General features: G+C 37.4%; 1 protein-coding gene across 15 annotated transcripts in view; it reads right to left on the reverse strand.

Moving 5' to 3' along the window:
* Trpm3 (transient receptor potential cation channel subfamily M member 3) overlaps window positions 1-25938 on the reverse strand; it is an 835737-nt gene that overhangs the window by 463768 nt on the left and 346031 nt on the right. The gene's annotated exons all lie outside the window — the stretch shown is intronic.

The following is a 25938-nucleotide window of genomic DNA, read 5'->3' on the forward strand; positions in this document are numbered from 1 at the left end:
ATCATACTATAGCCTAAGCTAACAATCAATGAAGCACTTTTATTAACCATCAGTCAGACGAATTCATTTAACACAAAACCTATTTTAGGAGTTTACTATCTTATGAAATTCATTCAATACTGAACTGAAAGTGAAAAATAGAATGATTGTATGGGATGCTTTCATGCCATCATAAAGTAGAAAAATCATAGGTCAAACAACTTTAAGTAGTTTATAAAATTTCTGTTTAAGGATTGGATTACCTCTTAGTGATATGGACTTGGCTGTAGAAGTCTATTGCTGGTTCCTTGCCATATTCCTCACAATTTCTGATCAGCAAATCCAGGCCAGCTTACACAATGGCTAAGATTTCTCTAGCAGATATTCCAAATGCTGAAGGTGCAAAAATTACCAATATACATTATTGGTCAACTATCACAAAACAGGAGGGGGACACCCTTAGATACTATCTTGCAGATGACTCTAGCCAACTCAAGAGCTTCAGAACAAGAGAACTTTTGGGAGAATCATTGGATCTTAGTGCTGGAAGAGGCTTTAAAAATGGCAGAATTGAGGGCATAAATTTAGTTAGACTCTGTGGGATTAAATGCTGGCTTTGACACATGCTATCTGTGCCATCTACTACTGACGTAGGTACACTTTTAGCATGAAGTGTGACCCATGAAAAATGGCAAGTGAGATTGAGGCAGAAGGATAGCCTTTTCACATTACAGATGAAGAACTTGGTTCAGACAGGTGAAATGGATTACCCCAGCAGGTCCAGTCAGTTGTGTCAATACTAAGCAAAAAATTGGTCTCAGGAAGCCTGAATTTGTTGACTGGCTTAAAATGTTTTCCATATGTAAGGTTCTTCACCTTTAGTTATCATTCAGGATGCCTGGTATGTAACTCTATTTCCCCTTGTAGGAGGACATGTCTGCGATAGTCTTTCATAAGTATGAACTCATAAAGTTCATAGTACTTGTTTATTCAGCCCTTGAGGCAGACTACCAAGGTAGTTGTGAAGTGAAATGCAATTTAATTCAGCTCAGCTTCTGTTTTGTAAGTCTATACAGGGGCAGTAGGTGCTGCTTTGCTTTCTACTTTCATTTTCTGGCTTATCTGAAAACCTGTTCTATCTACTCAGCCATCAAACATTTATGGAGTAGCTGCTGTAAGGCTAACACTATGTTAGAGCTCATGAGTGATGAAAGATACATAGTTGGCATCTCCTTAGTGTCAATCAAAAGAAGCTGAAAAGTTTACTAAGGGAAAACTTCAGATGTACCATGAATGACTTCCTGGCAAACTGCAAGCAGGGAGTAGGGCAGAAGGATGCCTTTGGAGTCAGGAAAACCCAGTTTGATCACTGCTAGTTTTGTACCCCTGAAAAACCCTTAACTCCTCAGTGCTTACTTCTAGTCTATAAAATGAAGATCATAAGAGTATACTGTAAGAACTTAAAGAATATAAAATACATAAAGCATTCCACCCAATGCCTGGTAGCCTCAATGAATATTAGCTATGTTAAGTTCAAGCAGTAAGATCAAAGTAGATTTGGAGGCTTAAAACAAGTGAGGAGGTAAGGTACTATTTAGTTTGGGTAAGGCCAGAGCTTAGGTCATATTTAAACTATTTGAAAAGCAGCCTGCTTGGTGACTGAATATTTGTAATTTCAAGTGCCAGCTTGAATAGTAATACTTTAAAATACTTAGGCAGGTGAGATTGATTAGATAGGAGAATGGATAAAGTTAAGGAGACTAGTTATAAAAATAATAATCTGGGCTAGAATCAGTGAAAATACAAGTTTAGTTGGTGTATCTGACTACAGAAACAACAAAGATGCTGTCTGAAGATAATGAGGCACTGTTGGAGATAGAGAATAAAATGGAGGAAATTACAAGTATCTAAGATTTCACACAAGCCTAGAAAAGTAGAGGATTCAGGATGAGTAACAAAATCAAAAGGAGAAAGGCAATGTGTCTCATTTCCCAGATGTCAGCACACATTTTTATAACCAGGACTTGAAAATATTCAGTATACATCCTTTCCTTTATTCAATTGGAATATTTTTTTCCAAGAAGGTCAGCTTCGGCTCTCAGAATTCAAATGCACTTACTTCTGGGCAATATCTCTTACTGCCCCATGAGACTTGCTCTAATACCTACTATAGACTCTCATGTCCCATGATTACATTCGTGATGTAGGTGGAAGTCACAGGATGCAGACCTTCATGACAGTTCCTTAAAGACAACATTACATGTGCTGTGGCTGCTGTACTTCAATGCCAGTGTGTTCCTCTTGGTTCATAATTGAATGTTCATTAGAAAGAATGATTTGGAAGTAAAACCAGAAGACTTTCTGATATCAACAGAAAACATAGAATGAATATACTTTTTTGTTGTCTCCTTAACCCTACACCTTGAAGTCCATTCATTCTCTTTCCCAAATACTTTGCATAGAAATAACCCCTAAAGCTTTACCTGTCATGCCTTGAGTACCTGCTCTTTGTCAGGAATTGTACAAAGGACTTTAGAGCTATTCTGCTCTTATCGCTTTAGCTTCCTTATCAGGTAATTATTATCCTAATTTTACACATGACTGAACTGACACTTAGACCTGGAAATTTCACAAGGCCATTCAAGTACCTGGTTGTAGAGCATGATTCAAAACAAGCTTAAAGGAGCATTAAAAGAATATGATTGAGAGCAAAATTTGAATTACTGAAAGTGAAGAATATATTTTTAATCTACAAGGCACTCATTAACTATCAATGGGAATTTACATACCAATCATAGCATGCTACCTCTTGTTTTCAATATGTCCAACGGAAATCTAATTCTATTAATTTAAATTTCAGAGAAGGGTGAGTGCTTGACTGATGCTTAGGTTACACTGAAATGAAGATGAGACTGGTGATGCAGTTACTATGAATTCTTCCTTCATGGGAGTGGTTAATATGCAATTGTTATGGGCTGAGTTATGGTCACTAAAATTCCCATGTTTAAGTTGTAACAATAATAACACAGAATAATTATGTATTAGTTAGCTTTCTGTTATATAATGATATCCTGAGGTAATTAACTTGTAAGGAGAAAAGGTTTATTTTGTCTCATGATTTTGGAGTTTCCAAGTCAAGATCAAATGGACCCCATGGTTTGGGCCTCTGATGGGGGTGTCAGGTGGCAATGTCAGGGAGTGCATGGTAGAGCAAATTGCTCATCTCATGGCCAGGAAACAACAGAGAAGAAGAAGAATGGAATGATAGTCCCCAAATACTCTTTAAGGACATGTCTCCAGTGATCTAAGGATTTCCCACAACCTCTTAAAGGTTCACAGCACCTTACAACAGTGCTCCCTGGGAAACCAAGCCTTTAAATCCTGGACCTTTGGAGATCATTCAAATTTAAACTATAATAGACTGGAAGACTGTATTTGGAGATAAGGACTTATAGAAGTAATTAAGTTAAAATTAACTGATTATTGTAATTTGATATGACTGGTATCCTTATGAGAACAAGGAACACTCTGTAAAAGTACATGGAGAAGATGACCATTTACAAGTCAAGGAGATCAACCAACCCTGCTGACACCTTGATCTCAGAATTCTAGCTTCCAGAATAGTGAGAAAACAAATTCTTTTGTTTAGGTCACCACGTCTGTGGTACTTTGTATGGTACCTCAATCAAAATAATTGATATAGCATGCTTGGATCCACTCATGCTTTAGAACATGGTTTGCCTTATGAGAAAATGTCTATCCATGAATTTATTGACTAAATAGACAAGGTAGTAAAAAACAATACTTTGGAAGTACAGACAGTACTAAGTAATAAGACCTGAGTGCTCTCTTTTAGATTTTAATAAATAGATGAAGGTGTGAAAGATGTAGTCTGTAGTATTAGTTTCATTTTTAAGTCTCTAGACACCCAAGCAATCTGCTCACAACGCTCTAGATTTCCATGCTCTGTCTCAGTGCTTCTCTACTTATTGAGGGGGTTGGTGCTCATTTCCTTCCTTTCTTCTGACAGGCCACAGGCTGACCAGTCCTTCCTCTCTGTATCCTTAGGTGAATCTCTAATGAGAGTGGCTGTGCCACTGAGTCTACTTTTGCAGAAGATCTAGCCTCGGCTTTCTGATTGCTGCATTTTCCATCTGCTTTTTTACATTAAACTAGTGCTGGATAATTAATTACTCTAAATAAGGTTAGCTAGAATGCCAAGTAGTTATATTAATGTACCCTCCCAGATTCAAAAAAAAAAAACTTTGTCTTTAGTTTTGCTGCTAGAGCTCTACTATTTTCTCATTTTTTACATGTGCCATTTTCTTCCAACATATCTAAAATATTAATAGCAGTATCTGTTTGGGGAGTGATCATGATTTATATGACACTGTATTATTAGCTCTAATCTTGCAACCTATCATAAAAGTTAGGTGACAGAGGTTATATTTCTTACCATTTTCATAGGTAAGAAATGGTTTTAAAGAGACCATAATGAGGTTGAAGTTTGAACCAATTTTATCTTATGATAAAGCCTAGCAATTTCTCAGTAGTCCATGTTTTTTTAAATTTTTGTCATTTTCATGTAACTGTCCTAACTTTTACTATGCTTATATACTGTTTGTACTATCATTTACTTAATATTTCTTTTTAAATAAACTCAAATCTTTACCTTTGCATTGTCTTAAAAATATGCAGTTGATACAATAGCTATATTTAAAAATGTACATTAAAATAAATACAACCTTATACCACACTTTACAAGAATTTGCATTAAAAGAAACAAATGAAGAGTAGAAATGACCACCCATGGAACACTTAGCGTTATCTTGTGTGTCACTAATTGTATGGATATTGTATTCTGCGAAACACCTCCCTCAGAATTGCTACCGCTTCAGCAATAGAATGAATCCCAGGTATCACACAACACAAACCTTGACGTTGTCCCAAATAACACCAGATATATGTTTTAAGCAAGTTGTGCGGCCATCTGGTAGTTGCATAAAATCTAGCTTTGATTGATAGCTATTGGAGACAGTATTTTTGAGACAACATGCTCCATTTTCTTGTTTTCTCCTGATTCTATCAGCTGCTCAGGTTCTGTTGGTATTAATATGGAATTAGGGAACCAAACCAGTGACAGTCTACATACTGCATAGATGTAGAGGAGATAGCTCTGTAGAATAATCAAGTGGATGTGCTTCTTAGAGAGGTTTCCCTCTTGACAGGGACAGTGGACAGATTTCAGAAATGGAGAGCAGGACACAGCTGGTCCACCTGGTGAATCTTGTGTCACTTTCCAAAATTATCTTCCTTCCTGCCTGTCTTTGGAGTTGAAAATTCTGCTGCAATAAATACATTTCTATAATATGGTTTTCAAATTTCAAGAATCATCTATGAGACTGTAAATAATCTGTAGGAGGCATAAAATACTATAAGCCATGGTAAATTAACTTAAATTGGCTTCCTGACACCATCATCATACCTTAAGTCACTATGTAACAAACTCCAACCTAATTTAATATATAAAGAAACAGAAACCTAATCAGGAGTATAACACACAGCCCAGCTTTAGCCAATCACAACTAGGAGGTTTTAGTCAATCATAGGCAGCAATTTATCATGCCTAGGCTAGCTAATTTGGTGATTTCTCTACAATGCTTCTTTGTCCAGCCTATAAATGCTGGCTGTTCACACTCTTCTGAATTTTCACTGGTTTGAGGTAATGTTCAAGTCATGAATTATCCTTTTTTTCTTATAAACTCTCTGAATCTAGTTAGTCTAAAGTTTATCTTTCTTTTTCTTTTTGGGGGGACAGAGTCTTACTATGTAGCCCAGATTAACTTTGAACTTGCAGTTTACCTCCTGAGTTTAACCACTGTCAACTTGAAACAGTTACTATTTTAATGGTAGTAGTCTGTGGTTGTAGTCTTTAGGTGGTAGCTAGGAACCTAACTGCTTGGAGGGAATGGGAAAAGGCTATGTTAAAGGCTACTAAAACAAAAGCCTGAGACTGTTATCCTTAGAGAAGTCCTATTTGAAAGGTTGGCCTTTAGGCAGCATCAGGAAACATGGACACTGGGTAGGTTCTCACCATTTCCAGAACAGATAAGAGAGTCTCAAGGTGCCTAAACATTTGTGCAAACAATGTGGTTTATGCTGAACATCTGTTTGCCTTCTGGGAATCTGGAATTTTAGGATGTACCAGGCAGAGATTGTCTATATGAGCAGTCCCCAGTAGAAATCCTGGATATTGAGTTGTTAGTATCCTTCTCTGGCAGACATCATTTCATGTGTGCTATCACAATTCCTTGCCAGAGAGATGAAAGACATCCTGTGAGATTCCACTGGGAGGACTTTTAGAAGCTTGTGCTTGATTTTCTTCAGATTTTACCTCATGTGTTTTTTCCCTTTAGGGATATTTCTTTGTATCCTTTCTCTCTCAGAAATCTTAGCCATGAGTATGACCACATGACACCTGTGAGTACTTCTAATGAATTACTGAACCTGGGGGAGGTAGTATTAGGAGCTCCTAATACTAGGACAAATATGTGGTCGCACAAGGTGTGTGATCCCACTGATCTAAAAGCCCATAGTGAGAATGGAATCAAAGCTTCCTTTATGGCCATAGCAGAGCTTAGATGAGGTGACTGGAATGGCCTGGCTGCTCTGAAGAACTCTAGCCTCAGTTGCTTTGCCACTCTAGGCTCTAGAAATGTCTGCAGTGATCCACAGCTGGGTGATGAAAATTTAAAGACATACACCAACTTCCAATGAAGATTCATAATAAATATTAAACAACCACTTGCAATCCCCAGTGCCACTGCCCCAGATTTTCTAGGAACATGTTCCCTTTAGGAATTCAGAAGGCCCATTTAGTAATGCTCTATAGTTCTAACCTATCTGCTCTTTATTAAAATGCAGGATGTACCAATAAGTGTAATAAGGTGTTCATTTGGGCATTTCAATTTTATGTCTTTATATTAAGCCAGCCAATGTTACTGTCTAAATGCTCTCTTTTTTATTGTTTTAATTTATTATTCAAGACTAAGAAAAATGATTCATATCTTTGCACTTTCTATTGTTAGTTACAAAAGCTATCAATGTAAACATACTAGAAAAACACACAAAAATAAAACATACACGAATTTCAGTATAGCAAATGTAGCAAAGCTTAAAACTGCTGATTTTACTTACTAAATGCTTTCTTTGCACAAATGCAAATTTAATATATTTACTCTTACATTCCCAGGAGAGAAAAAGGCAATAAAAGATTGATGAGATGAGAACTGGCATGGAAAACAATCTTGCTTCTGAAGAAACAACCAAGCAACACTACTGTGTCTTCTATCTCTAAGACCCAGCCATTATGGCTGCATTGTTGAAGCAGATCTGAATTTATATCACCCTCCTCCCATAAGCTACCACTTGGGAAAGCCAGAAAACTCTGAGACCTGGCATCTCTGAGGAACCTGGAACAGTATTCTCAAGGAGGTTCTCATCGATGTGGATCAATAAAATGTCTTTACCTTTATTGAGTACAATTAGAATTTTTATGAGTTGATAAATATTTATGGGACATCTACTTCATAAGGCATGTATAATCTGCTGAAGGTGACACAGCCTTTAGTATTTAGAATTATGAGACCTGAGTGTGTGGCAATACGATAGGACTGTGCTATAAGCAACAGATATAAATTAATATAATAAGATCAAAAAAGGCAGGACCCTCTGTGGGCTATAAAAGTCTTTACAGGAGAGATGTGTACTGAAATATGAGCACTGAGGGAAGTGATGGTCAGAGGAAATACAACATTTCTGATGGAGCAGCTATTGAGCACAAATGTACACTCAGGAGACTGCGCACAGATGAAGATGATTGAGGGGAGGGTGTGTTCAGGGAAATAATGCAAGATAAGTCTGAAACGGAAGGTTGGGAATGACCCAAAATACAGTCTAAAATTAGCATTTCTCTTGCTGCTAATGAAAGCCTGCCAATGATGACTGTGGAGCAGAAGTCTTTCCTTTTCATAGTGACATTCCTGGCGATAGGTATAGAAAGGAAGGTATAGAAGAGGCTGTACACCATTTGAAACAGAGACCTGAAAAAGGACATGGAACTGAAGGGCAACATGTCATGCCTACTGAAATGAGATCAAATTAGATTGGAAACACTTGGAGAGAAAAAAAGAAATGTGTATGATAGGCAATATGAGGTAATAGTCAATAGCACAGGAAACTGTTATGTATGGAGCTTCTAAAAAGAAATGCTCAAAAAGCTTGTTTTCATAATATACTCTTATAATGCAACATAACGATAATAAAGTAATTATCAGAGCCATTAATGCTTTATTGTTATCCTCTTCTTAGCCCATCTAGCCTTGCATGCTGAGATTGTGTCTCAAGTGCCTAGGGTAAGTCTTGTCACAATACAATTGCTCAAAAAATGTAATTAATATGTAGGCATGTAAGAGAAGTTTAAGCAAAGTAAATTAGAGATGGATATCTAGCCATAGTTGCTTATTTTGCAAAATACTTTACTGTAACTAGGTGATACAACTTGTAAGCAATTGGTCTATCAGAGCTTTCATAATCTTTTATGAATGACATCTGTTCAAATCCCTCTGTAATGGACACTGCCATCGAATTGGGTTTTAATGTAGTGGTAACAGTCACTTAACAATCTCAAAACTGATAGGTGGATAAAAACATGCTCAAGTAGGGCTAGCAAGTAAACATGACTTTTGTGTTAAGTTACTGAAAACGCCTCTAACTGGCTTAAAGTTCTTTCAGCATTATGAAGGGATCATAAGCTCTGTTTCTTCCTAACGTTGAAATCATTATGCATATGAAAACAAAACTATTCATTCACAAATACCACTTTAATGAGTGAGTGAATGAATGAATGAATGAATGAGAACTGTGCACAATGGGGGATTTAGAAGACCCTCTGTGTAGCTACTGACTGGTTACTGCTGATTAGCTAAGTAATATGGTCAAATTCCAGTCACAAAATTCTGTAACTCATCCCACTTTTCTAAGTAATGGTTTTAAGTACTTTAAGGGCATATTACTAAGCTAAATGAATTCATTAAAAAATTTAAAATTCTATTAATACTCAAGGCAAAATATTACCTAAGAAACATTCATCTCTTCACCTCTAATTATCTAAAGCAATCGTAGAACTCATGAGATCAAGAGAAATGACCAAAATTTAAATCAAATGTGTCTGCACTGAAACCTAGGCCTTTCACAGAACACATGCCAATCTTCACACAGAGCCAAAACTGTGTGCTACCTATCAGTTTTGTAATTCCAAACTAGAGGCAAAGAAGCACAACATATGCAAAGTTGGGCATTTCTAGAGACTGGTTCATTGCAAAAAGCAAGTAATAACATCTGGAAGAGAGATAGAGAAGAGATCAAAAGCCCAAAAAATGTGGACATGTAAACCAAACCAACACATCAGTCTGGGACTTAACTGTAGTGGAAAACCGCTGTATCCATCAGCTAACTCTCAATGTTTTTTTGAGAATAACTAGTTGAAATATAATGGTGACACCTGGCTACCTAGAGTGCTTTGTTCCAAATGGGACAGAAAGTCATCACACATTTGAGATATGTCCCTACCTATATGTTTAAAGTTAGAGAAGTTAAGCTTCCCAACATTTTACAGTTATAAAATTCAGTCATTGGAAAAGATTCACTAAAGTGAAATGATTTATATCAGATGACAATAATATCCAAATAAAATAATTTACTGAACTTTATTATTAAAATATTGGGAAAACTTCCTTTGGCATAGTTTTATACTTGAGAAATGCTAAGTTTCCTAAGAAACTGAGGTATAGTCTGATTTTCATATCAAAAGAGAAAATCCTAAGGAATGGATTCTATTCAGACTTTCCAAGGAGGTGCTTCAGACTTGAATTTGTAACAGATTTCATGATATAGTCTTTCCCAGACCAAAATAATAGATCCTAAAACATTTTGGAAATTGGGTTTTGGCAGATGGGGGGGGGGAGAATCTTTAAGTTGTGTGTTTTTTGACAAAATAGAACAGGGAGGGGACTACACTGACTTAATATGCAAAGTGGGGCTACATTTACCAACTCTTGAGTTTTGCACATCAAGACACACACTGATAAATCATTGTTGACTAGAACTGAAGGCTCTTGAATATTAAATTACTCTTTTTTTATGAGATGGCAGAAATCATAGCTGAAGATAATTTATTCTCCAGACCATCTTTTCCTATGTGATTTTCTACCCCCTCACCGGCCTCCGTTGGCTCCTGTTTTCTCATTTCATTTATTGTCAACCCTATATCCACTTTTTGTTCTTCTCTCCATACCCCAAAATTGAATCCTATCATCCATTCATTCATAGTCCACATCAGTTCATCATTTTCAAGTTTTAGAGATAAATGTTTGGAGAAAATCTGGTTCTTTCTATTGATTTTAGGGGATGGTGCTATGGTGCCATCTTTCAATTCATGAGAGCATTAAAGCAGTTCTGTCAGTCCTTGACATCATTACTCATATAAAAGCACTCTGAAGACAGACACCTAGAGGCCTGCAACCTGGCAGTAAATGTCTATAGAGATCAAGGATCTTTTAAATGGTTTGTGGCAATGATCTTAGATTTCTTACACTATGGGTAGTATTTTGAAAACAGCATTTTCTTTTTGCCTACCAAGTTAACAGAATACTTTGTGGAAGATTTGGAAAACAGAAAAGCACCAAGAAAAAATTAAATTCTTCTATTACATGACCCAGAGATAACTGCTCTTGGTATTTTAGTATATAATCACCTAACCTTTTATCATGAAAAACATTATCAATGGTGTTTTTTCACTTGGGGACTCATTTTCAGGCTCAGAAATTAACAGGAAGAGAGTGAACATTACTTTCTTGAAATGTGGATTTTCATGAAATGTGAATCCAGAAAAGCTTTGATTGTTATTCTCCTAGTTGAAGTTAGTTATCAATTCAGACATATAAATGGCATAGCAGAAGGCTGAAGAGCACAGATTGTGGAGGCAGACTGCTGTAGTTTGAATCCCAACAAATAAGTGAGTCTTTTCACACTTTATTTTCCTTATACATAAAATAATGATGATGATAAAAATAACAACAACAACACTGTACTTAGTGTTGTTGCAAAGTACTTAGAATAGTGCCCAACATAAGTTAAGTGCTCAGTTAATATTTCCTTTTATGAAGATTGCAGGTTCTGGCAATGGAGTGTTCATTGCCAAGGGCTCTTGCTAGGCTACCTTTATATATTATTTTCAAAGTTCTATCAATTACCAGATGTTAAGATTGCCATGTGCTGGCCCTATTCCCACTACCAATTATTGTGTAACCTTGGTAAGATCATTGTTTCTTTGGCAAAATGAGGGTACAATGCTCTGTTGTTGGTTCCTAATAATTCTGAGATCAGAAATTCTTCTGCTATAGCACTTTATTCATGATTTCAGAGCTTCTACTGACCTGGAAGCTCTTCTAAAGGGCTCCAGGTTAATAGTTTCCTTGTATAGGCTCTTTCATGGTTCCTCAAGTTCTGACTTTATAAGGTGCTCATTTTCATGGAGATGGTCCTATTCTTATGATTTCTGACCTGACTATTGTAGAAACAAGGAAAAGCTGAAAGAGAAGTTCAGGAAGCAGCTCTTCCTCATGGAAGATTTCCTTCTCTTCCATCTTACTGACTTTCCTAACTAAATCTCTTACAATACTTTCAACTTCTGATGCACTCAGGATTTGGGACTCCAACAGCACTTATTTATATGCTAATGTGCTACAGATAATTGTGCACATTCTCTGTCCCAAAGGAACAAGAGATATCTAGCCTCATGCTTTGCTGCATCCACTGGAGTTCAAGGCAGCCTGTCACAGAGTGCCACACTGAACCAAGCAGCATGGGATCAGGCATGCTGCTGACTCCTAAACAAGATGCTGGATAACTGATATGTGTCCCTAGAGACTGTCTGCAGCTGTGTGTCTTATGGTGTGGCACAGGGATCACTGCCCCTGGGTGCAAGTTCAAAATGAAGATTGCTAAGAAGGACTTTTATGTTACACTCTTTGTGACAGGCCATGGATTTGGGAAACCTGGGAGAGTTCCTGTGACTCATCCCAGACATACTGATGAGAACACAGGGGCATGGAGCCTAGGAATTTGTGTTTTCAAAGGCATGAAATGATTTTCTGAAGTTTAGAACCTTTGGCATAGAAAAACTTACTTGTAAGCATATAAGGAAAGAGATTTTTACTAAGACTATCCCATACTTAAGAACTTATATAAGTGTTTCTATTGTGCTGGTATAACATGAGCCAATCTATCAGACCCTATAAGATAGAGACTACCATAGAAATACTGTGTAAGTTTTCAGAGCTTTGGTTTTCTCTGTAAGTTCAGAATAGTAATGCCTGTCTTCCAGGGTAGTTCAGGTTTTCATTGAACAATGACCCTTTGACTAGTTAAATATGTTATGTATCCACATAACAGAGAAATATGTAATTCTATAAAAGAATGAGGAGGCTGCTTATGTTCTCATTTCAAAAACTCTGGAATATGAGAGAAAAAGAGCTCAGCACTAAATACAGTACTTCACTTTCTACTTTTTATATAAGAAAAGCAAGGTGATATGTATTTGTATTTTATTTGTATGTATATAAAGCAACTAATAAAAGTGGTTACTATGGGGGTAGGATTGTGGAGACAGACAGGGTGAGTAGGAACAGCAGGGCCTATATGTCAAAATGAAATACAAAACCAATATGGTTTTTAGCCCCTTCTCCTAATACTAATCTATTCTGAGCAAGGAAAAGTGAATTTAAAGTCACCATCTAATAATTTAACCTGCCAAGTTATCATTCTTCTGCTTAGTTTAGATTTTAATAAGTGCTGACCATAAAATTATTATATTTCACTCTAACACTTGCCAAAACTCTCATCACCCAAATCAGTTTGCAAATTCAGGAGGAAATATCTGGATGAAGTGTTGTTATCAAAATATATCAGTAATTTGTTTCTGAAATGGAAGGAGAAAATATCTTAGATCAGCAGAAAACAAGATTGGAGAAATCAGCAACCTGCTGGTGAACTTATCTGTGTGGCAAGGTTTCTGTGTCGACTGTTATGTACTCTGTCCACTCCATCAGGTCATGACTAATGCATGGTGCAACACGACATTCAGCTATACAGCTCTCTGCTGCTGATGGAAACAGAGCGGACTATGAGGGAGCAGAGAAAGCATACCTTTGCTTTGCTTTTAGCTTCGCACTAGTTTGTGGAACAAATCCACTCCAATTTCTGTAAGCTTTATTCCTGAAAATCTCTTGGGCCAGATTTCTTTTTTTTTTTTTGAGTTTTCTTTTCAGATTTCTTACCAGATGTATTTTCTTTTCCTTTTCCTTTTTTTTTTTCAAGTCAAAACAACACAAAGCCGTAGCAAGGTATTTTGGAAGGACATATTGCAAAACTCTGAGTTACAGACTATTCACTGTCAACTGATACTCATGCAAATAACAACATATCCACTTTTAAAATTTTAAATGATGAGATTTAGAGAGAGAGAGAGAGAGAGAGAGGGTAAGAAGAATATTTAATTATTGCAATTATATTTTAGTGCAGTGATTGCCTTTTTAAGATAAAAATATCAAACACTGTCTTCATAGCTAGTATGAACAGAAATCTCATTTTCCTCATCATATCTATAACATTCTCCATCCTAGGAGGGCTAGAGACTTTTCCATATCAACTGATGGGCTTGTAATATACAGGGTGTTATATATTCCAAGATCATAATTCCTGCTGTAAAAGATATATTTTCTCTTCCAAAATTGATGTAACTGTATACTGGTGAATTTCTACAGAAAACTTGAATGGATAAAGTTGGACTTCATAGAGGTCATTAGTTTGGTTGGCTCTGATATGAAAGATGATGGGGAGTCTTACAGTAGCTTTAGTTTTTAGACTTAACAAGTGATTAGTCAGTCAAAGACTACTCACTGGTTCCCCATATGTACATATGAGGTAGTTTGGGCCAAGAAAATGTGAGTGACAATAACATATTTCTGGGCCAACTCCTTGCTTTGGATACCATGACATAAGGTCATGTTTTAAGGATGACAGGACAGTCATGACAGAACAGTCCTGGGCTGTTATCAAAAAAGAAAGAAACTTCTCTCTTATTTGAGCCTCTATATTTTGGGTCTTTTAATAACAAAAGCATAGCCCATACCACAACTAATAAAGACGACTTGATAGAGGTAAGTGTTCTAGGAAATTAGCTTAGTCATGAGTAATCAAGAATGGATAAGTCACAAAGAATAAAGGATTAAAGATTGTTAGAAGGTTAAAGTCACAGCACTACAAAAATGACAATGAAACAAATAAGAGAAGACTAGCCAGTATAACCTTCAAGAACAGGAAATTTGCAGCCAGAATTATGACACAGACACTATATCCACAACTACAGACTCCTAGTTAAGCAAAACCAAATTAATACATTAGTTAATACATCTTTGTCTATAGACTTTGTGGTAGGGCCATTAGAGATACAGAATAGGAAGAGAAAAGACTCTTGCGTCATGTAGACTTGAGCTTGTCTTTGATTCTGCCACTCTTAACTATAAGATGGTTGGAGATTCATTTAACTCTTCTGACTGTGCAGTATAAATAGAGATAGTAAAACCTACCTGTGGCAGCAGAATTTGGGTAGAACTTCTAGAACAGAACCTGATTCATACAGAGGGAATCAACCACTGTCCAGCATACCTATCGCTCCTCTTATCCTTTGGCAGAGACATCCCAGAAAGTTTAGTGACAGGAGAGTAAGAAAGGAGGTAAGAGGTAAGAGAAAAGAGTGAGCAATGGGATTTGGCTTGTTTGGCACTTGATCTCTTGTTATGGTTAATTGGAATCAGGATCACAATTTTCTTTCAATGTGGCCATCAGTTAATTTAAAAAATACTTAGGGAACTTACCATTATTTCTACAAATAATTTTATCTTGAATTTGCCTATTTGTATTTCCCTGAGCATGTCTATCCATTTTTCCATCTCTTCAAGAGTTAATACTTGTTGATCACTTACCCTAATGCCAGACCCCATTCCAAAACACTAATGTACATTAATCAGTTTAATCCTCACAATAACTCTAGTAGGTAAGTAGCATTCTTATCCCATTCTCATGTGAGGAAAGTATATTCAGTTGTTGGTTCAAGATTACACAGCATTTGAGTGGCAAAATCAAGTTGTGAACCAAGACATTCCAGTTACACTGTTTGTTCAAGAACTCAAAATGATTTTCAAAAACTGAAATCATACACAAGACCATGAACAGAAACTAAGGAAAAACCGTAAGTATAAATAGAAAACTTAAAGGGGGAAGTCCAGCAATGAGGATGAGGATGAAGAGGTGGATGAAAGGGGAGACTTAACAGTCAGAAATTTAGATGTAATGCAAGATTCTGGATTTAAGCCAAAATCTTATTACTGAGAGGCAGTTGAAGTCAAAAACAAACAACAAGAAAACCAAAATAGGATATGTGACATGGCTCCTGTTCTCCCCATATAGGAAAGTATCTGTAACTAATTCTCAAAAAGAAGCATACTGAATCCTTCTCATCCTTTCATTTAAATTCTCAATTCTGAGCTTGAGAAAGGACAGTGGTCTCATCAGTGTTTAGCTCCTGACATTGTCTAATTGCTTTAATTTTCTTGGCCAGAGATGTAGCTTCAACTACAGCTCATATTCCAAAGCGCCCATTGATATTTTCTTGAATAAGATTTGAAAGCAAGCTATAACAGCTTTTCCCATTCCATTCCACACATTATCAGTGAACAATAAACCACTTTGATTAGAAAAAATTTATTTCTTATGTTGCATAATATTACAGCAGATAGCCTTGCCTTTTCAAACTGACAGCAAAAATACGGCAAGTACTCTTATAATGCACACATTAAATATTATTTAATAAAACAGAAAAATACTGTAAGAGATAATGCCAAAAAGGGAATGCTGCATTTTAGAGTGGCACAATGTCATTTACGATTATCTTTATTTTATTTCTTTAGGTAGCTATGGAAAAAAAGCTTGAAAAACACTAATCTAAGGAAACAAATATGATTCTATCATACAAAATTGTTCAAATTTAAATTTCCATTGCTGGACTATTTTCATCTCTGTAAAGAATACATCTTTTGATTCTATTGATTTGGGGCTTTAAGATAATAATAATAAATAATTTGCTGAGTTATGCCAAGCTTTTGTTCTCTATCTGATTAACAGAGCCCAGCAGCCCTGTGACTATTGCTAACAATGCAGTTCAAAGGTCTTCAATTCTATTTTAGTAACTATCAGAACAGGTAAGTGTATATGGTTAGCTCTTATTTAAGTTATTGTCCAAATATTGTACAATGATTTCCTGCACATGGGACAAGCAACCTGGGCAGTCAGTTTTTGCAGTGTTTGCTACTCTGACTGGTATGTAAATAAGCCAGTTACTAGGAAGACAATTTCCCAAGATAGAGATTTGCTTATTCCTGTTTGTATAATATTCATTTTGTGTTTCAAAGGAGAAGACCGTAACTTTTAGTTACTTCACCATCAGACTTTGAGGAGTTGCGAATTTTGGTATTTCTTGGCCCTTTTGTGTCAGGGGTGAACACTGACGGTGGATCCCAGCACCAGTCATTCCGTTGCTCCTCTTTGGCAAGCTATTTTCCATCCTTCCGCTGCACTTCCCTCACATCTTAGGTGGCGATCAGAGGTGCTTCTACTTCACAGGGTTTATTATAAGGATTAATAGAGATGATACTTTCATAGACTGCAGAAACATGCACAGCCATAGTAGAATAGCACAGAGTAAATTTTTAGTGATTATCTTCATTGCTTAAAAGGAAAATCCAGATTGCTGGGCTCTGCCTCCAACTTCCTGAATCAACTCTCTTGTATTAAACTCCAAGTGTCTACATTTCCCAGGTTTTCAAATGAACTGGGAGTACTTTCAGATTTAAAACAAGCACTACCAAAGCTCACCCTCCCTCCAAAGACCAACAGAGGGATTGAGGACAAGTATCAATACTGTCTGACTCTAGGTGTCATCATTTGGCCTATTTTGGGTTATCTTTTTCTCACAGAGAAATGAACACCCTATTTGAATTCTCTTTTTACACTTTCCTCTAACTCATTCCTTTCCACCTCAAGAAACCTCTGGCTCTGGTCCCTTTCCATGAATCACAGAGGAAAGGGAATTCAAGCAATAAACAGACAGAAAGTAGGAGAGATGAAGTGACTCCCAAGCCTCTTCAGAGAAACAGTCCTGCAGAGTATTCAGACTTCTCTATCTTCCTCCAACTAACCTTGGGAGTCTTAAAGTGAAGGTGTTGATAAGCTACTTGTTTAAAAGTATTATTTTTGCCTCTTGCTTCATCACCTGGCTATACCACAACACAGTTGTCTTCTTTAACCACAGGCACACAGTTCTCATTAGGAGTAACATAGGCTTTTAAATGATGTTTTAGGGATCAAAATAACGTGCAGCAATGTTTTTGTGGGGAGAAGTACTCTGAGCTCCAAATGGACTTAACCAATGTTTGCAGTTCATCTCAGGACTACACAGCAAATAGCCTGTTTGTCACTTTGTCCTTAGTTGTACAGAAATACTACAGGTTAAAGCAGAAAGATGTCTGAGAGACAAAGAGGTATATGAGTGCCTCTCCAGCAACACCACTCTAAACTTAAAACTTCTCACTTGTGTTCCTGTGTCACCTGTTTACCCACAGCTCTGCCTGCACTGGGATCTACACAGTCAATTTCTAGAAAGACACAAAGGGAAATTTTAAGTAGGAATTGCCTTTTGAAAGGGAGAATTTGGAATTATGGTGATGGGATGTCATTTTCATTGAATGCTTTATTGTGCTTTTAAAAATTTTTGCTGTAATCTGTATTACTTCTTCAACTAATGTTAAAAAAATTTAGAAATCATTGTTACGAAAAATAAAGAGTTTTATGCTGGGTCCTACTGACTTGGGCCTGTAATCATAGATACTTGGGAGGCTGAGACCAGGATTGCAGTTCAAGGCCAGCGCAGGAAAAACATTAGTGAGACCATATCTCAATCAATACCTGGGTGCAGTGGCATGCGCCAGTCATTCCAAGCTACAAAGGAGGCTGAGATGAGGAGGATTGCAGTTCCAGGCCAGACTAGGCAAAAAAGTTTGTAAGACCCATCTCAATGGAGAAAAGCCAGGTAAAGTGCACACCTGTCATCCCAGTTATGACAGGAAGCATAAAATAGGAGGGTCGTGATCCAGACTGACCTGGGCAAACATAATCAGAGAAAAAAGGGCTAGAGGTATGATTCAAGTGGTAGAATATCTGCTAGCAAGCACAAAGCCCTGAGTTCAAATCCCAGTACTGACAAAAAATAAAAACAAAACAAAACAACAAAAAGTTTTAAGGTATTTAGACTTCAATGCATAGATGCAGCTATAGCATACTATCTTGTTAAATAAGCATTTGCAAGGTTAAAAATGATCAACCAATGTACCTTCCCCTAACTGTCTTGCTCCTTTAAATACTACCATGACAGTATGTCCATGGCAGGGCCTAACAGGAGAGTCCATGACAAAATTCAGTGTATGAGCCTGAATAAATGCAGAAGAAATCCAGAGCAAATGCCTAAGCTGGTACAAAGATTATAGGTGGCACAATTGACACCCTTCCCACCCTGCTACCCCATGTCCTACTGAATGTGGATACAACTTCAGAGTCCTTCTCAAGGAACTCTCTGTCAGCTGAGTAGAATGAGAACTACTTTTTCCATTTGGAAACATAAGTTCTACCCTTAAACCAGCCTTGAATTCTTGGGAAAGCAGATGAGAAACCACTGTGTGAAGCAAGGGATCTGTGTGCATCATGTCCATCAGAGTTGGTAGCTGGAACTTGGGAAAACCATGAGAGCAATATACAATGAAAACTGAATGCACTCTCTGGAGAAGGAAAAAGCACACTGGTTTGGTCTACAAGTAATGGAAAGTTGTGGTCTGGAATGAAGGAGGGATTATGAGGGGGACTTTCTGCACTGTTTTCTCAGGTTGGATTCTATTCCAAGAAACTTGAGCCAACCTTCCAAGGAGAGTGTTCTGTGTAATAAAAGCCAGGCTATATGAAACCTGTAGGAGGTACATAAACTTTGGTTAAGTCAATCACCTAGGGAGTAATTTTTCTGTTTGGTGAAATGCCTGGTTGGGAAGGGGTGACTTCTAAAGTCCCGCTCAGTTTGCACATGCAGAATTGTACCCTTTGAAACCAAGCTGGAGAGTAAATAGTTCTCTATTAAAAATGCATGTGAGTCTTCCCAATGGAATGCACTGCTCAGTTATGCAAGTGGCATCCATCTGCTCCCTCTCCAGTGTGCTTGGGAGTCAACAGAGTTTGTCAGTGAGTCCACTGTGAAGTAGTGCTGGGATTGGGATGTGTTGAGAAGGCTGGTCCATCCTGAAATGGTCTTTCCACACCATGCACATTGCCCCCAGTGGCCTTCCTGTCACCTTGGGAAGATCCATAAGGACATGAAAGAGATACATTGCCTTCTTGGGTTCCCAAAGTAGTCATGGGAATGAGATAATAATTATGTCAAAAGATGCTATTACCACAATGGTAGCAGGAACAAGAAGTAGTATAGAAGAGCCAAGCCAAATCAGTATGCTTCATGGGCATGTCACCAGTGCAGCTGCCCAGACCACCACACTCAGAAGGGAGGGTCTGCCCTTGGGGATTGACAGACTGCAGGTGTCATCTTGTAATTCTTAGTAATTTTACTCTTGGTGTGTATTTCTAAGTGTGGTCTGATGGGACAATGGAGTAAGTGTCAGGGCTGTGGAGCCCAGGTTCCATGGCAGTCCCATTTCCCACTGCCTTCTTAGGACGGACTCAAAGATTCCCCACCCCTAATCCTCCTAGCACTTGTCCTCTCTCCCACTCCATCTATGGCAACTAAATATATTTGTCTAGTGAGTATCCCCACGTTTGAGGGAGCACAAGATTAAATAGCAAATTCAAAAGCCATGACAAGTTGACAGACTACAAAACAAATACATTTTTCCTGCTTTTTAAACAATGGCTCCTGAATTTTTTTCTTGTACTGACCTGGCAAATTATATAGCTGGTCATGTATATATAGTAAGCACTGAAAGTCTCCCTTTCCACTGGAATGCCTAATGCTAACTCTCTCCTGTCTCCACATTCTGGAGTCAACATGCACTTGACAAGGACAGAAGCAAACATTAGGAGAAAATGAGGCAGAGAATGAAAATACCAGTCACTTTGGAGGTAGAACTACACCTCACAGCACTGGCCTCAGCAAGTCCAGGATACCTACTTCTGCCTCAGCTTTCTTCCCATAAAGCTGAGCCAGGTGACAGTGGCTTATACCGTGTAATCCTAGCTACTTGGGAAACTGAGATCAGGAGGATCATGGTTGGAGGTCAATCCAGACAGGGAGTTCACAAGACCCCATTTCAACTAAGAGCTGGGCACAGTGGCATGTGCCTGACATCCCTAGCTATGGCAAAAAGCTTAAAATTGGAAGGTTAAAGTCCAGAATGGCCTGAGCATAAAGCTAGATTCTATCTCCAAAGTAACCAGAACAAATGGGTTAGATGCAAGGCTCAAGTACACAACACCTGCCTAGCAAGCATGAGGTCCTGAGTTCAAATCCTAGGATCACCAAAAAAATTTTTAAAGCTGAATTGCTCATTAACAGATCAAAGTTTACTCAGTCTTTAAGAGAGAAATAATGGCCATAGTGCATTAACAAACCACCTGGAGAGAGATAAGAGGTAGTATCACCAAATGGGCATTGATGGTGGACATATGAGACAATCTGTGGAAGTAACCAGGATGATGAGCACTCAAACACATTTACCTGGATTCCGCTCCTAGCTCTTGGCTCACTACCTGTGTGATTTTGCTCATGTGCCCTTTCTTTAAATGTGCTTGTCTTTTAAAAATGGGATAGTATGAGTAGCTACCTAAGTAACTATTGAGGGGATTAAATAAACAATGTTAGCTAAAAGGGTTCAAGGAACTTTTTTGAAAGACTTAGAATAACCAAGGAAAGTCTTCCAAAGTACCAAGGCAAGAATCCCTTCGTGAAAATATTTATAGTTTTGCTAAGAAAGCAACTGTGAATTTAATTTTGGGAGAATAACTAGATGAAAATGCTTTTTGCCATTGTTTGTAAATAAGCACACACACAGGGGAGCATTTAGAAAGAAGAGACTTAACTACATGCTTTCTGTTTTGTTTCTGAAATGATTACCACTGGTTTTTCCAATCTCACAGTTTTGTTCAAGTAGTAAGCAGTTCTAACGAAAGTGTGCAAACATCTGTCTTGTATTCTGGATCCTTCCTTAACTACACTGACTCATCAGAGTGACAATTTAGGATAATTCCAAGTGAGATGAAATCTTCATCTGCCTACCCACCAATCTTTTAATTTTTCTACTAGCAGAGATTTATGTCTCTTCACAGATATAACCATCTCAGTTGAGGTTTTTAATGATATCCATACTGTAAAGCATGCAGAAAAGTGTATCCTTCTGGTTCTGAGTGTTTACATGTAGCAGGACAAGCTCGTAAATTATCAAATTAGTCCTCTGTGTGTTTAATGGACTAAAGGAGTGAGACAACTGACCCTACCACCAATCTTAAAGGTCGTGGAAATAAATCAAATGTGTTATGGGCATTTTCCCTGGTAGTTACTGATGATCATTTGTTTTGCTTTAAATTTAAATTGCTTTGGATTTAATTACATTGTGATAATTGATAATATTTTATGCATATAAAGCCAAAGAGTAGATACTGAAAGTGTGGGAAATCATTCTAGTAATGCTAATTTTCTTGATGCTCACAGGGTGTTATCCTCTGAACAAGGCGGTATCTTCTCATGTAAAACATACTAACATAGGAGTAAAGGGAGGATGACCAAAGGGAAGTCAGAACTGTGTTCTAGTCATGTTCTGGGTAAATAAAGGGAATCTATGTTTGGTTTTAAGACATAAGTCACAGACACTGTTAAATGAAAGGTCACCAGAGACCTTAATATTTTAGAACTTACATCTTTTCCTGTGAACACAAAAGGAAGTATATTCTAAAGAAGGAACTAGATGCTTTAAGTAAATGTCTTCCAGCTCTAACAGTTGATGATTCTATTATTAGGGAATTAAATCTTACATGGCCTGACCTCCTGTCAAATCAAGAAAGAGAGAACAGATTTTTATTGGAGCTAAAGAGATCAATGTCAGGGAAAATAAATCAAAATCAATGATAGTGGCCTTACCAGGAACAGGGTATTTTGGTGGTGGAGGCAAGAAATTTCAAGCGAAAACATAGTAAGACACTGAATTTTATTTCTGTTATGAGACTTTGGAATAGCAACAAGTAATTAAATAGGCAAGAACAGAACAAAAATATCTTAGAAGATAATTTTTTAAAGTATTTAGATGGATATAGCTTTTCCAAATAGCAAAAATCTCAAATATCTCTATGTCTATATTCTAAAGAACAACCTTCATTTAGATGATACAAGGTGATATAATGTATTTCACAGAATCCATTAAGCACTTAAGGAGGTGTAGGTCTGAATTTGGAGGGAATCTCATAGAATATATAGGGATTGAAGTGGCTGAGTGATTGTGTGAGATAGAAATAATTTCATAAAATATAATTGATGTGAACCGAATAATTACCATTTATTCAGTACCTACCATGGATCGGGAGCTACACTATATGATTTACATTTATCATTTCATGAAATGCTTACAAAAGCACAGTGGGACGATTTACTTTCTGAAACAATATTCATAAAGGCAAGAAATCTGCCCAAGGAAACAGAATTGTAAAAAAAGGGGGAAACAAAGCACAAATCCAATTGATTCCAAGCCTCCTGTCCACCCTCCACCCTGTCTTTCCCTATATTTTACTGAATGAGCCAATTTTAATAACTATAGTTCCAAACTGCAAAGTCCACAATGATATATTCTACATTCTGAAATGGCTTGTATGGATAAGAAAGTTCAAAGGAAAGGGATAAATGTAGTCCTTATTTTCAATAACTATTACTTTGTTTTTATCATTAGTAGACTTATATGCTGAAGGGCATATATTTGTAACTAATGTTGCATACAAGTCCAAATTTTTATTACTACTACTACTATTCTCTTTCTCTCTACATATATACATATGCATATACCCAATACATAACATATAAAAATACATGTTTATCCTATTACAATTTTTCCTTCCAAGTAGTTGCAAATACATTAAAAGAATTAAATTTCTTACCATAGGACATCCAAATAACGTTTTAGAAGAATAATCTTGGAACTGAAACTTGGAAGGGATGTGGACTGGTGAGAACCCAGTCTATGAGTGAGATGGAGATTCTGTAGAGGAAGGAGATTTTTGAAAGAAGGGGAGAGAGTGAGCCAGTCTTTGATGCCAAGGGCCTACACAGTGTCAATGCTCTGCTAGGAACTTCCTGAACCTCTCCTTTGATTTTCTTGGCACTCTTGAGAAATACGCTGGCTGAGTACAGCTGAATATTCTTGGTTTGGCAGTCACATATAATGTGCAGTGGTTTTAACATGCTATATATTCATAAAGAATCTGTGATTGTACACGGCTTCAAATAGGCAATCAGTAGTGAATTAGTAAGTTGTCTTGGCCAGCAATTAGCAAATTACACCTACTGCTTGACTTTAAATAAAGAAGGAATTCATCCTATTTTTTTCTCCTTTTCTCAGCAACCTTAGAAATGAGGGCTAAGTCTGGATTACCATGAAGGACCACTGACACAAATCCATTGCTCAGGCATAAATGCTCCTCACCAAATCAACTGAGGGTGTCCTTTTCTCTAGTCAGACCTAAAATCTTACTGAAAGAAGACAAAGATCTAGAAGTATGTATAGACTTCCAGAAGAAGTGGTTGCTACAGGCTGATGGAGTGTAAAGCCTTTTTTGGGGGACATGCCATATATTGAACACAAGGTCTTGTCTTTGCTGGGCAAGAGCTCTACCACTGAACTACACCCTCAGACCTAAAGTTTTTTTTCTAATTGTCTGGTTTTTTTGTTGTTGTTGTATCTCATTACTGTAGAATCTGCCCAGATAAATCATGCCTTGCATGAAAGGAAAATGGTGGCTCTGTCCAAGGAAAGATCCTAGCTCATCACCTTCCTACTCACTGGAAAAAGAGATATGATGAACATCTTTTAAGGTGATGCTACCTTCCTAATATGGGCAGAGCCAGAAGTAAAGTAAAATGAGTGAGAAACCATTTCATTCACTGACCTGGCCCTGGCAATGAGTGCTTTCTGATTTATACCTGAGGCACTTTACATTGGCCCCAATTGGAGTTAAGGATTTCATTTATGAAATTTAAAAGTTTCTTACTATTTATTATCTCACTTTCCATTGACTTTGAACTCTCTTATTCTTGAAAACTTTTGAACATTGGAGTTCTTTTCTTTTCCTTGCCTCAAAAACTTTCATACCTCCTTGGTGGCTAAAAAATGAAGGCCAGATATTTCTCTCTCATCAAGAAGCTGTGATCCAAATCTTACTTTCCAGCTGCTGTAAGTTTGGATCTTGAATATCCCACAAAGGCCCATGTGCTAAAGACTTGGACCTTGGCTTGGTGTTATTGGTGGATAATGGAAACCTTTAAGAGGTGGGGCCTGGTGGGAGGTTTTAGGGACAGTGTTCCTTCAAAGGGAATTGTGGGTCCTGGGTCTCTTTTGCTTTGACTGTGCTTCCTAGCTGCCATGAAGTGAGCATCTTTCTCTACCATGTGCATCTTTCTCCCACGATGGTATGCTGCCTTGCCTCAGCTCACAATCAACAGACTAACCAGACCTGGTCTGAAACCTACAAAACTGTGAGCCAAAATAAACTTTTCCTCTTTTTAAACTGATTATCTCAAGTATTTTGTTACATTAACAGAAAGCTAACATAGTAGCCTGATCTCATGTTGTATTACTATTTCTGCATCCAGCCAGGCCAACAAATATCTTCTAACCTTGCAGTTGCTTTCATTCCTGAGCATAAGTTGTGATTCCTCTTGGAAATTTCCTCCTCTTTGCTCTGCACACTGTATACTGCTTCTGTTGTAAACTTCAAAGCTCAGTTCAGGTGCAGTTCTTAGGTAACGCCTTTCATACCCCACCAGGAATTAATGCTTTCCTTCCTGTTCTATCTCTGCTTTTTGTTCACAATATTGAGAGAGCATGTATCTTGGTGTACCTTTTGTTTAAAAAGCAAAGTTATTTCCATTTATGTCTGCTCCACAACTCCCCATTGGACTCCTGAAGGGAAGAGTCTCTTTTATTTTTCTTGGTACCTTTGTAGAACCCAGCAGTAAAATTGCATTTGGTGGTCCCTCAGTATATTTGCACCTCACTATAGGACTGGGTATGATCTTTAATGATTCAAAGTGCACTTGGATTAATGAGCTTTTATGGGAGTAGGGAATGAGGGAGGGAAGAAAGGGGGGAGAGAGAAAGAGAGCACCAGCCAGCAAGCAAGTGCAAACTCATTTCCTTCTTTCAATCAGCAAAGTGGGTTTTAAACATAGGCTATTGCACATTTAGGCCAATTCAACTGAGTATAAAGACTAAGAAAATACTTATAACTAATACATGACTTTAACATGAGTACATGGCATAATTGTATTTTGAAAATTATAATCTGCAAGAATACAAAGAAAATAAGTATTAAGAACTCAAATATTTGAAATGCTCAAAAAAAATGTGAACATGATGTTCTTTGGATTCAAATGTTGACAGGAAGAAATCGCATCCACGGCAGTCCATCTGTCTTACCCTTCACACTGTGATTTCTTCTTTCGCCAAGTATTTATTGTGTCTCCATTGTTATTGA

Source organism: Castor canadensis, chromosome 13 (assembly GCF_047511655.1).
Source record: "Castor canadensis chromosome 13, mCasCan1.hap1v2, whole genome shotgun sequence".
NCBI lineage: Eukaryota > Metazoa > Chordata > Mammalia > Rodentia > Castoridae > Castor > Castor canadensis.